The 15,107-nt window shown below is 33.3% G+C and overlaps 1 protein-coding gene across 3 annotated transcripts in view; it reads right to left on the bottom strand.

Annotated features, from left to right (window-relative positions):
* The window catches only part of LOC145291414 (uncharacterized), an 879,668-nt gene that overhangs the window by 481,931 nt on the left and 382,630 nt on the right, over nucleotides 1–15,107 (bottom strand). The window lies entirely within an intron of this gene.

The following is a 15,107-nucleotide window of genomic DNA, read 5'->3' as shown; positions in this document are numbered from 1 at the left end:
AAAATGTATCATTCCCTTCATAATCGCGGACTACTCCCAGAGGAACCGAAAAGATACCAGAAAGGAAAAAGAGGAACATATGACCTATTATACATAAAGGATTCTGAAGGAGATTAAAAGTAGAAAAAAGAACTAAGCCCCAACATGAATAGACTATAAGAAAGCATATGATAAGATCCTGCAAGCATGGATAATAGAATGTCTGAGAATGTACAAAACACTAGACAATGCAATGAGAATATGGAGACTTGAACTGACAGCTGATGGACAATACATAACTGAAATCAAAATACAAAGAGGGATCTTCCAAGGATCTTCCCTAACACCATTACTGTTCATTATAGCCATGATGCCCTTTAAAAATATACTAAGAAAATGCCAAGCTGGATACTACTACACTAATGCAGAAGAAAGAATGAACCACATAATGTACATGGATGACCTGAAACTGTTTGCAAAAACAAAGACAGAACTAGAGATGCTAATAAACATGACCAGAATCTTTAGCCAGGATATCTGAATGGAATGTGGTATGTAAAAGTGCACACTGCTACCCATAAGGAGGGGAAACCTGGAAACAACAGAAGGTATAGTACTACACAATCAAACAGAAATGAGGGCACTAGGTGAACATGATAGCTACAAATACTTGGGAATACTGGAAGCAGACAACATCAAAGCAATAGAAATGAAGAGAAAATTACTTACACAAATGCAGCTGGTACCACAACACATAGCTTCTCTATATCTCATTCCCTATCACAAATGGTTACGTTTCCAACCCGTTTCCTAGACCAGCAAGAAAAACATGCTTCACTTCTAGATCTGTTTCTGACCACAGTTCTCGATGATTGTGTAATGAATGCCCACAGCTCACCCGGGAATTCCGATTATGCAGTAATAATGGTTGAAATCGCCCTAAACTCTAGAGCCAAAACCGAAGAGCCACTGCTCAAAACAATGAGATATTATAAAAAGGCTGACTGGGAAGCCATCAGGGATCTCTTCAGAAACGCCCCATGGCGAAATATCTTTTCACTTCCTGCTGAACAGTGCACCAAGAAGACCACTGAATGGTTCAAAATGGCAATTGAAGCCCATGTTCCCGCACACAAATTTTATAGCAAGCCCTACTCTCCTCAATGATTTACTTCTACTTGTGTAGCTGCCATTGCACAAAGGCAGCATGCATACCACAGATTTAACCAACATAAGTTCAGTTCAAACAGACAGAAGTATATAGAAGCCAGAAGTAACTGTAAGAAAGAAATAGCGACAGCTAAGAGAGAATTTACTGAAACCACCAAAAAACACATTAAAGCACAGAAATTAGGAACCCGTGACTTCTGGAAAATCTACAACAGTGTAGTAAATAATGGGCAATACACTATTCCCCCACTGTCCAACAATCATGAGGTTGTTTGCTCAGCAACCGACAAGGCTAACATGCTTGCCAGTCGGTTTGCCTCCAACTTTGTGGACAGACGCCACACCCCTTCTCAGGTGCTTGCTATCATAAAAATCTTGACACTTCAAAAGCATGGGGGCCTGATCTCATCCCGGCTGTGCTAATAAAAAATGCTTTGCCGAAGTAGCTCCAGTTCTCTCCAAACTCTACAACAAATGCCTTAATGAATCTAGCTTTCCTGCCTGATGGAAAACTGCTTCTGTGGTACCAGTATTCAAGAATTCTGGTGAAAGAACTGACCCAGTAAATCACCGCCCCATTAGCCTCCTCCCAATTTTTGCCAAAATATTTGAGTCCATAATTAACATGGCTCTAGTCCATCACCTTACAGATGCTAAACTTCTGACCAACCAACAATATGGATTTAGGCAAGCCCGTTCCACAGCAGACATTCTAACTGTAATCTCTGAACGTATATACCATTCACTGGACAAAGCAGAGGAGGGTAGAATAGTAGCTCTAGATATATCTAAGGCTTTTGACAGGGTATGGCATGAAGGTCTTCTCAGGAAAATTAGATCATACGGTATCACTGGAAGAATACTTAACATAATTAAATCCTTCTTAGATAAAAGAAAAATCCAGGTTGTCCTCGACTGTCGTACATCTAAACAATATGATAAAAATGTGTGAGTGCCTCAAGTGTCTATCCTTGGACCTCTATTATTCCTAATATTCATAAATGACCTCCCTGACAAAATTGTTTGTGAGATTGGTATATATGACACCACGCTCTATAACAGACATGAAAGAAAAACAAATTAACACATATCTAAAGAAATGGCAGAAACACTAGAGGATGACATCCAATCTGCAGTGGAATGGGGACAAAAATGGATGGTCACATTCAATTTTGCCAAGACTAAACTGGTTTCCTTCAATAATTACAAGAAACCTTCTCTGCCACCAATAGCAATGGCCAGTGACTCCCTATCCGAGAGTACATCTTTTAAACTCCTCGGCCTAACGTTCACAGGAAACATGAGTTGGAACAATTACATTGAGAGTATTGCCCGGACTGCTGTGAAGAAGGTAGGCTCTCTCTACCGTGCTAGAAAGCTACTAACACCCGAAAGTATCCTGTACCTCTATAAGGCCACCATTCGCCCATGTATGGAGTATTGTTGTCATATTTGGGCTGGTGCATCTGCTACTAGTCTATCGCTCCTGGACAAGGTCCAAAAGAGAGTCGCCAACCTAATAGGTCCTGAACTGTCATCTAAGCTTCAACCTCTGTCCCATCAGCGAAATGTTGCATCCCTTTGCTTGTTCTACAAGTACTTTAATGGTGAATGCTCTGACGCACTGCAAGCACTTGTACCCTCTCGGCATAAATACCCCCAACAGACCCGACAAGCAGCTAAATCCCACCATTTCACAGTAGAGATCACTAGATGTAAGAACGCCTTCTACTCCAGTAGTTTCTTCCCCAGAACTGCTAGATTTTGGAATTCCCTTCCGGAACCCTGCTTCCCCAACTGTACTGACATGCAAAAGTTCATGTGTAACGTGAACGGACATCTTGCTGCCCAACTCCCTACACAGTACTCCTGTAGATTATGTCCCTAATAGTAGGCCCCTACATCAAAGTGGCGATGTGCCTTGTTTGGGGTGAAAATGTAATAAAAAGAAAAAAAAAAAATTGGAAAGGAATACCTCTGAAGAACAAGAAAACTCATCAAAACTAAACTATATAGTATAAACCTAATTAAAGGAATAAACACGTAGGCAGTGTCACTAGTAAGATACTCTGGGCCGTTTCTAAGCTGAACCAAAGAAGAATTAAGGAATCTCCACCAGAAGACCGGAAAATTCATGACGATGCACAATGCACTACACCCAAAACATTATACTGACCGACTATATGTGAAAAGGAAAGACGGAGAAAGTGGGCTGGTTTCTACAGAACACTGTGTAAATAGCACAAAAAAAAAGAGTAAGAAAAATACATAATGTAGAACACCAAAAGAATACGACATGGAAGAAACAAAGAAAATAGAAAAAGAGATGTGAAATCAGACGAGGAAAGAAAAATGGAAAGAGAAACAACTACACGGACGATTCATAAGGATGACAAAAGATGAAACTGATGAAAACACTTTGAAATGGCTACAAAAAAAGATGAAACTAATGAAAACACTTTGAAATGGCTACAAAAAGAAACCTAAACAGGGAAACTGAATTCCTAATAACAGCCGCATAAGATAACGCGATTAGAACCAACCACATCAAAGCAAGGATCGAGAAGACACACGAAAACAGCAAATGCAGACTCTGTGGACAAAAAGACGAAACAATAAAGCAGATAATAAGTGAATGAAGCAAACTTGTCCTAAAAGAATATAAAAATAGACACTATCAAGTGAGGAAGGCAGTACACTGGCAATTATACAAACGATTGCATCTTGAACACCCAGACAAATGGTACAAACACAAACCAGCAGAAGTACTAGAAAATGAAAGTCACAAGATCCTATGGGACATGGATATACAAATGGATACACCCATCCAAGCAAGAAGGCCGGATATCATAATAGATAACAAGAAGGAAAAGTCCTGCCAGATTGTAGATTTTGCTGTTCCAGCAGACCACAGATTGAAGATGAAGGACATGGAGGAATGAAGCAAATACACAGAACTGGCCAGAGAGCTCAAGGGCATCTGGAAAATGAAGAAAGTTCAGATAACACCAATAATAATAGGAGCGCTAGGAAGATACCAAAAAACTTTGAAAAAAGAATGGGAGAGATTGGAATCAGAGAAATGGTTGGGAAGATACAATGGATAACAATAATGAAAACGAGAAATATTAAGGAAAACCCTTGGTGAAGACTAACACACACGAACTACAGACACAAATTGGACACACAGAAACGAGTACAGATGTAAAAGACAAAAGAACATCACATGGAATCAACGATATAACTGTAAGGTATAGCCCCTTTGCTTTTGTTTTTTTGTGTGCGTATCACCATAAACTGGCACCAAACCAAATAAATGAGGGTCAAGAAGGATGGAAAGACTGAAAAGAGAAAGCACTAACCAGACCTCCATGGTTGAGTACAAAGAGTACTGGGACTTTGGGGGGGCTTATTGGCACACAAATTCCAGTGAAGACCGATGATCGCTGCCAACAAGAAATCAATGGTAAGCGGCTGTTGCGAATTCTTTTGCAAAGGTTATCAAAAGAGGTGGACAGTACTGGGGAATTTGGGGAGACTTGTTGTCACTTAGACTCCAGAGAACACCACAAGTTGTTCTCAAAGAGAAATCTTTGATGATGGCCTGTATGACTACTCCTAGCGAGTAAATAATAATAATAATAATAATAATAATATAATAATAATAATAATAATAATAATAATAATATAAAAAGACTTATTATGTTTAGTTACGCGAGAAGAATGTGGCAGTTTATGGATTTTCGAATTAAATCAAAGTAGTCATAGTTATTTTGACTTAAGTTCTGAGATTGTTTTTTGTTATCTTGATATCATATTGTTAACATGCACACTTCATCCATATATGAATGTTTTAAATTGTGGGAGGAAACGCAAATAGCGTACATAAAGAGAAAATTTTAAGAGTAGTTACAAGAGAAAATTTAATGATGTAAATAATTATAAAAGTTCTATACCTATTGGATCATTACAGTCACTTACACTCTCTTGAAAATGTATCGACTCTATTATAGGTCAAATAACAGATTTCTTTAACAGGTAGTTATTTTGTAATAAATATCGTCAACAGTGTTTATATAATGTAAAACTGAAAAACTAAAATAAAATACATTTCTGCTATCTCTTAATGAACTAATTAAGCATTTTTTTCCTTTTCCATTTAATCAGTTCTCGATATGTCACAAAACTGTATCCATGAGTGAGGCCCTGATTTGGGTGCTTTGGGGAATATAAAGTAACCAATAAGTTATTATTTTCAGATCGGCTTTGACTCAGAGTGGTAGTACTTACCAGTGGCCGCATCTATGAATTAAATAGGAATTTGTCCCAGGCACAACACTAAACTGCCTTGGAAACCTTTAAACAAGATGCTCACATTTATCTTTACCTCCAAAATTCATCTTTCTCAGCTTTTTCTATTATTTGTTTTTTCAGCATCACTGCTTCATATTAATAACTAAAATTTTGGAGTACTAATTCTGAAACTAATAGTGACTCAAAACTGTACTTAGGGTGAGTATACTGGTTTTGTATCCCCATCTCGACCAATGAATTGGAATTCCTTGTTGATATATTCACAACAGAAGCTGAATTTTGTGGTAGGTGGCAGAACACAGAACTAATGAATAATTCTACTTTTTAATAGAAAAACAAGTTAAAGGAAGAAAAAAAGAAAAACAAAAGAGCAAGGGAAGCACTCGTTAGCCTTGGTAGACAATCACCTGTGAGATTGTTAAGTTTGTTCTGAGAAGTATTGACCTGTGTTGTGTCCAAGAAACTCGTTAAAGAGATAAATCTGCTAGAATGATTGTGGGAAAGAATGCAAGATATAAACTGCATTAGATTTGAAATGAAAAGGGAAAAAGTGATGTTGGTATTTTTGTTGCAGAGAGATGAATAGATTTAGTGATTGATGTTAATTATGTAAGCGAATCGTACTGGTGAAGTTGACTGTGGATGAGAAAATTTTCACAGCAATATCTGTTTATTCACCAAAATATAGTTTGAGTAAAGATGCAAAAGATGATTTTTATGACAGGCTTATTGCAGTAATTAGTAAGTTTGATGAGAAGGCAATACTTGTTGTCAGGTTTGAATGGTCATGTTGAAAAGATCCCTGGTGATTTTGAAGGTATGCACGTAAACAATGGATATGATGATAGGACTGCAGAAGGAGAAAGAATTTTAGAATTTTATCTTGCAATGTACATGTTGTTAGCAAACACCATGTTTAGGAAAAAGGAAAGCTATTTTATTATGTATGAATTTGATACAGCAGTGACTCAAAAAGATTATCCATTAGTTAGGAAAAAGGATAGAAAGCTCTTACGTTATGTGAAAGTAATACCTGATGAATAAATTGCAACACATCACAAACCGATTATTTGCAATTTCACGCTGAAGAAAGCTTATTAAGTAAAGAGAAGGTTTATCCTTGGAGAAAGGTGGGAAGGCTGAATAAAGAATGTGAAACTTGAGATTCACTATAAAAAAACATGGAAGAACAATGGAAGATGCTAAAGGGTACACTGTTGGATAACAGACCTGACTTGTGAGGGCCTTCAGGGTATAAGGTGACATGGTGGTGAAATGAGGAAGTTAAGAAGTGTATAAAAGAAAATCGAAAATGAAGAAGTCAGTACATAAAAGGTTTAATGAATAAGAACAATATACAAGGCTAAGAAGGAAGATGAGAAACCTAGTCTCCAGATAAACTATGAGGAGATAACCAAAAGTATGAAATATTCAGGATAGTGAAACAGGTGACAAAGAAATATTGATATTATTGGAAATGTAATGTCATGAAATGGCAGTGAAGTCTTAGCAACAAATGAACATGACAAGAGCGATGTGTACAAATGCCACTGCGAGAAATTGTTTAATATTGAGTTTTATGGAATCATGAAAAGGTTTAAGTTGCAGAAGAAGTATCTGACGAAGCTATAAGAATTGAGAAAGAAATCATATGAAAGTTGTAAGAAGAAGACCCTCATGCGGTTGCAGAAATATTGAAGATTGTTAGTGAAACAAGCATTAAGATGATCATAGACTTGACAAATCATCATAAAAGAAAAGGTTATTTCAAAAGACTGGGAACTTAGTACAATTGTGAATTGTTACAAGGGTAAAGGGGAAGCACTTGATACAGATAATTACAGAGGCTTAAAATTGATGGATCTGGTCCTGAAAGAGATTAAGAGAATAATTGAACAGCAAATGAGAAGTCAGATAAACATAAAAGAAATTCAGTTTAATTTTATGTCTGGACAAGGTGCCGCTGTTACTATATTTATTCTGAGACAACTTAATAAGAAAAACCAGCATTTTGCTTTTGTAGATCTAGAGGTTGTTGATGGGTTTTATAAAACTAGAAGAAAATTAATGGTTATGGAAGATTGTCCACGCAATGTACAGAAATGTTCAAAGTCATATTAGAATCAACAGCACATTTAGTTACAGTTTTAATGTCAAAGTAACAGTACATCAGAGTTTTATACTAAGTTTATTGCTTTTAATTTGTCTTAGGAGTAATATTTAGGGAGTTTTGTATAGGTTATCTGGAAGAGATGCTAAATGCTAAATATTTAGTATTTGCCTGTAAAACAATAGAAGACCTACTTGTTAAACTAAAGACTTGGAAGAATACTATAAAAAGTAAAGGTCTGAAAGTGAATGTTGTCATGACAAAGTGATGATCAGTAGTCGTAGTGTCAGAAAACTTTCTCAAAGACGTAGGTTTTCTGCTCAGTTTATGGAAAGAGAGTCGGGTGCAATTCAATCTTTGTCATACTTGTAAGCATTGAGTACATAAGAAACGCAGTGGGATTACTGGTAGCTTATGTGCAAGAAGTTTAAGACAATGAATATGAATGACAACTAAAATGTGGAGAAAGCATATCTGGATGGTGAAGCTATTTAAGTTATTGAGAATTTTATTACCTTGGTGATTCCATTGAAACAGAAGGTGGAGTGAGTATTAATTGATTGCAAGTGTCAGGAGTGGATGGAGTAAGTTCAGAGACGTCTGTGATTACGAGCAAGCAGAGTATTAAAATTATTGACCAAAAGAAGAGTCTATCAGACATGAGTACGCAGTGAGATGATGTTATGGAAGTAAAACCTAGTCATTGAGAGTTGAGAGCAGGTGTTGCTTGGTGAGAAATGGCATAGGAATGATACGATGGATGTGTAATGTTAGTCTTAAAGACAGAGATCTGATGATCTCAAAGAAAGATTAAATCTACACAGTATAGGGTGATCTGTACAGAACAAGAGACTTCGACTATATGGTCACAGTCAAATAATGTGTAAAATTTCTTGGGTTAGAATATGTAGAAAAGTTAAAGTGATAGGTTTAGTGCATAGAGAAAGTAAAACATGAGAGGAAATTATAAAAATGGGCTTAAGACAGAGAGAGATAAATAAAGACCTGCCAAAGATAGAATAATTTGGAAGTTAATGTCTTAAATCCATCCAACACATGTTAGCATGTATTCGGACAAAAAACTAACTACTACTACTACTGCTACTACTACTACTAATTAGGAGTTTTCACACAAGCCATAAAAGATTTCTCTCAACAGCCAGTAGTGTTCTCTGGAGTCTAGGTGATATGTCTCCCCAGATTTACAGTACTCTACACTTCTTTCGATAACCTTTACAAATTAATTTGTTTATCACAACAGTTGTTTACTATTGATTTCTCGCTGGCAACAACCATTGGCCTTCACTAGAATTTGCTTATCAATAAGCTTCCCCAAGGTCCCAGTCCTCTTTGCACTCAACCAGCAGAGGTTTGATTAGTGCTTCCTCTCCTCGGTCTTTCCATCCTCCTTGACCTTGTACCTATTTTCCAACCTTATCAACTATGCAAGTTCTCCTCACAACCGTCCAAGTTATGATTCAAGCTCCACCAAATGTTGTGGCCTGAGTTTGGGGAGATTGGAAAGTTTGAAATTACCTCTTAGTAAACACTACTCTCGGGTCTATTTCGATCTGGAATGATAGTATATGTTAGGGGCTCATCTCTAGGTTAAAAGGAAACTCATTTAAAAACTATTTGTTTACAAAATATATGTCCACAAAGCAACTTAATCTACAAAACAATCATATACAAAACATATGTGCGGTTTTGGCATAAAATGACTAAATGACGGTTGATAGGCTGTAAAATCCAACGACCAACTGCTCTTCCTCTTACCAAGGTTATTTCTTCTGTGCTTGTTATTTTGTATTCTTTAACAAACAAAAAGATTAATTTTTATTTGAAAAGATTAAAGTTCAGAGTGAAATGTTTGCTAGGAAAAATATTACAATAAATGAATAATAATCAACAATAAAATGAGTGTGACCTTTCCTATAATACTCGTTCTGAAGAAATAATCAATCTGTGATCATTTTCCAATATAAGAGTGAATTCAATAATCAGTGTGGGTGTCTGAGGGTTGCTGTTTAGGTAGCTGTGCAGTGTGTGGGTGGAAAGAGCGGGTTGAAGATTTTAGCTTGCAATGGGTGAGTTATTTTTTATGTGGGAAAGGGAGCCAAAAATCCCTAGCAAAATATTCACCATCTTGTCCAAAGATAATGGTGAAAAATTGCCACTCTCATCTTGGACCTCCATTTCTTTACTCCTGAAGTTTGTCCCACCCCCTCCCACTCTATATCTGACTTTCCTTTCATTCCTTACCATAAAACAACTGGAATCAACCCAAGACAAATATTTCTAAATGATTTCAGAACGCTTGTTAAAGGAACAACTACTTCACTCCAGTTAGAAATATTAAAAATGGTCTTGGCACTAAATAAGATGCTAAATGATTCTAATAATTTTTTTTTATATAAAATGTATTTTTATTTCTTTAATCTAAAGATGTGAATTAACTAGGACTTTGTCTCGTCGACTTCAAGGTCAATAATAGATTACATTGCATGTAAATATAAACATATGCAGCTTCACTTTACTTTTAAGAATATTTCTAATCTTTTTGTTCTCGGTGCAATGAATATGTTCAAATTGTTGAGATTTACTTAATTATGTAGTAATCTAAAATATTCGTGTGTACCTTAATATAAACATTATTTAAAATACATATGTTCAGTTGGATCTAGTCTTATGTGCAAATAGGATATATCTTAAATAGGAAAGGTCATGATGAGCTTATGTGGTTGACCTGATAGGAAGTAAACTGATTCTGCGGGGATCGAAAGGTGAAAATGACATCAGACAGACGATTCAAAGAGTGGTGGTTCCAATCTCGACAGTCTAGTGTGAAAGCTTGGATCGACAACGTTGGTTTTAAGATAGTCTGACAAGTGTTAAAATAACTAAGCATGGGTTTATAAAATAAGTATTTTTCCTCTTTGCTTCTTTGTCTGTTTGTCTGTCTATGTATCTATCTATCTATCTATCTATCTATTTATCTATCTATCTATCTATCTATCTATCTATCTATCTATATATATATATATATATATATATATATATATATATATATATATATATATGTTCCTCCCCGCCTTTGACTTTGTAGCACTAGATGATCAAATTGCAGTTGATTTAATAAATCATTAATCTTTGAGACCTTTTGAGAATGAATCAATTTATTAATTCTATGGCTTTGATCGCAGCTACGAGATTAATCTCATTCTTAGGAGAAGATAACACATGTACACAATGAATAAAAAGAGAAGGTATTATTTTAATAACTTGAATTGATAGAGCGATTGATGAAAATAAATGTTATAAGTATGTGATTTGACTATGCAACAGTAATTACTATGTTCTTAATTTTTTATTGAACATTTTAAAATGTTTAAAAGAGGTACACACGTTTATACGATAAAGTCAATGAATGACAATAGCAGTATTTTAAAGTATTTATAATACAATATCACAAGAAAAGATCATGACAAGACAATAAGTAGTAACCACAAAAATGTTATTACTGTACCATATACAAAGTAATGCATCAACTAATCCAAAATAGGAAGTAATAATCCAATAAGAAAGCAGGAATAATTAATAAATTGTAAAAGATGCCATTATATACATCAATGATATAAAAAAAGAACTGAAATCGCTAGTAGAAATTATTCTGGTTTTTATAGGCCTAAAATAAATATTGCAATTCTTATACTTAATTTGTATATGGTCATACTTTTTTGCCAGAAAATTATTATATAATAAATGTTGCACCAGAAAGAAGAGTAGATGAACAAATATCACAGCATGTCAAGATTTATAGTTTAGTATATGCAGTGAAATAACATTTTTAAAATGAAATAGCAATTTTATAGACATTTTTATGACAGAAATAATAAATGTTTTGGAATTTTTGAGATGACGATTGATAACTTGCACAATTGGATTTATTCAGGCTACTATTCTCATGTTGGTTATTATGTTCATAACATTTCGGCTAAAGTAACCAGTGACCTTCTCCAGGTTCACTTTTTTAAACTTACGAATCATTATGTTGAACTCAGTAAGCTGTATGGAATTTAATTCACAAGTGTAGATTGTCCCTATTCCACCAGCCATGATAATAAATTAACACTTCCATTTAGTAGCGGAAGTGTTAATTTTATATTATTCTTTGTTATTACTAACTAAGAATGATATAAAATGACCACTCCTTCTCAGTTATAGCTGATAGAATAGGGACAGTCTACTTTTTCCCTCCAGATTAAATAAAGAGTTCATTTCAAAGTTCTTGAGTTTAACATAAAAATTCCCAAATTCGGTTATTATGTTACAAGTTCCAAAAGGTGCATTTAAATATCAGCCGAAGCATTGTGAATATAACATGCAAGATGGGAATAGTACACAAAATACATAAAATAATAGAAATAATATTATATTCATTTTGAATATATTAATATTAGGTTACCTGACCCTATTAAGAGTATTTTGATCGTCACAATAGGCTGAAATGCTTATAACTTTTGAAATACTTTTCAGATACAAATTTGAATGAAGGTTTGAAGGATGTCCAAAATAGTCGTTGTTTTCTTTGCTCTGATCATGTTGAATTTGAAATTAAAATATTGCAATGACAGCATGTTACATTTTCTTCTTTATAAACATGGGTCAAAACAAATAATATTTAATCAATGAATGTGTAATATCGTCTTTAATCTTAGCAGTGTTTTTCTGATTGTTTTCAATGCAGTTTATATATCAAAATGGATCAAACTGACAGTGCTGAATTGGCACTTGCTCGCATTTTAGACAATTATAAAGAAGCTGCCACCGGTTGGATTATAGTAAAGAAAGTGATTTTGAAACGATAGCAATTATCAAGATACGTGTTGAAGTATATGCTAAAAGAAAAAAATATATGCATAATATATTATAAGTAAAATATATAGAAATATAGAGAGGAAATTAATATTTATTTTCATCTCTCTCTCTCTCTCTCTCTCTCTCTCTATATATATATATATATATATATATATATATATATATATATATAGGGAGAGAGAGAGAGAGAGAGAAATATGAGTTTTCATATATATATATATATATATATATATATATATATATATATATATATATATATATATATGAAAACTCATATCTATCTATCTATCTATCTATCTATCTATCTCTCTCTCTCTCTCTCTCTCTATATATATATATATATATATATATATATATATATATATATATATGAAAACTCCAAGTACGTACGTATTAAAACAAGGTCACCTTTTAATTTACAAAAATGACGAGTCACCCCTCTTCAAAACTAAACAAAAGAGGAGGAAACAGAAGTCAGCTGAACCGTTTCTGAGAATAGCCCTACTATTAGCCAATGAAAACACTAACCCATGAATAAGAATAACAATGAATTTGATTTATTAGCTAGCTATACTTTACACCACCTGTATATAATTTCATGGATTTCATGCATTTTAGCTTTATGAGTCATTACATAAAATTTTGTGTAGTTTAATTAATTGCCATATATTTTTTCACAACTCACTAATAATTATATATATATATATATATATATATATATATATATATATATATATATATATATGTATGTATATATATATATATATATATATATGTATATATATATATATATGTATATATATATATATATATATGTATATATATATATATATATATATATATATATATATATATATATATATATATATATATATATATATATATATATATATATATATATATATATAGTAATTTTTAATATAATAATAATAAACCAACTCCGGACAACAACAACCATATTAGAAATAAAAATAAAAATACTAATAACGACCAAGATAAATGCAACTGTGGACACCGCACACTTTGCCCACTTCAAAATAAATGTCTAACCAAAAGCACAGTTTACCAGACCACAATATTTGCGAAAGAAAACCTGAATAACAAGAAATATTACGTACGTAGGTATGACTTCCTTAGATTTAAAAACTCGATATTATGACCACAAGAGTACATTCAACAATAAAAAACACCGTATGAAAACAACGCTAGCAAATAACTACTGGGAAATCAAATAAAAGCGGCCGTTCGCCGGTAGTCGAATGGAAAATAGTAAGACAAGCAAACACCTGTACAGACCTAGACGACCCATGTAGATTATGCCTTCATGAAAAATTTGCTTTCCTGTACTTTAAAGAACCTCAACATCTATTAAACAGTAGGAGAGAAATAGCGAACAACTGTGTTCATAGGATAATATTTACTCTAGGATAGAGATACAAAATAACTTTAAACTAACAAAAACAATAGAAAATAAACAAATAAATAAATAAATAAATAAAATAAATAAACATGCATATACAGAAACTATCATACATATATATGTATGTGTATATATATATATATATATATATATATATATATATATATATATATATATATATATATAAAACTAACATAAAAAAAAATAACCTAACCTAGATTTAAAACAGGTCAAGACACTAGATATCCAGGTTAAATAGAACACACTCAAAGAATCAGGTCAACCAGAAGTTAAATGGGCCTTTGTCCTATAAGTGCATGTCCATTGGCTGATAGGAAGGGCGCGGTGGATACTAGAAAGCTAATTGGCTAACTAAAATCTCAATAGAAGGTACGTATATAAAAATGACAGACAATCACAAAATTCGCACATAAGCCTGAAGAATCCTAGAGTGGATGAAACGCGGAATATTCAGTGTAGTTTAATCGCCATATATATTTTATAACTTACTAACTAGCTCTACCTACGTATTGAACACTTTGGAAGTAAATACTTAGTTTACGCATAAATTTATACTTTTGTATATTAATTTTATGTAAGTAAATGAAGTAGTTATATATATATATATATATGTATATATATATATATATATATATATATATATATATATATATATATATATATATATATATATATATATATATATAAACATTGTAAGGAATATACGCGGATTGATCAGTGTTTCAACATTTTCAAGTTATGTCAGGAATCCAACTGAATTTTGTAGTCAGAGAATAAAACATATAAAAAATAAAATAAAATTTTTCTTAAAGCCTATCGAAAAAGCAGAATAAACAACCCCATTCTTATCTTATCTACTTTATATCATGTCCATCTCCGTCCGTCGTCTGATTAAGGAGACTAATCAATTAATATATATACTTATATTAATAATTATTATAGTAAATAATTATGTCAGCCCCTTTAAGAAACTCGTTTTTTATCATTGAGATCTTTCAGTTGAATTAAAGTCAGTCAATCTAGCTCTTATGTGCAGATCATTATATAATGATTAGATCGCTCTGACAGACGTTAATAAGCATTTAAAAAAAGAAATGTTTAAAATTCAACAGCATTTCTCGTGGTTAACGGTAGCCAAATGGATTAGGTCCTTGCTAATGAAGCCAGGGATGGCTTCTGTCGCTGGGTTCGAATCTATCGACTAGTGTTAATCGT

This window comes from Euprymna scolopes, chromosome 2 (genome assembly GCF_053919585.1).
Source record: "Euprymna scolopes isolate OS-2025 chromosome 2, ASM5391958v1, whole genome shotgun sequence".
Lineage (NCBI taxonomy): Eukaryota > Metazoa > Mollusca > Cephalopoda > Sepiida > Sepiolidae > Euprymna > Euprymna scolopes.
This window is presented reverse-complemented; position numbering and strand designations above follow the sequence as displayed.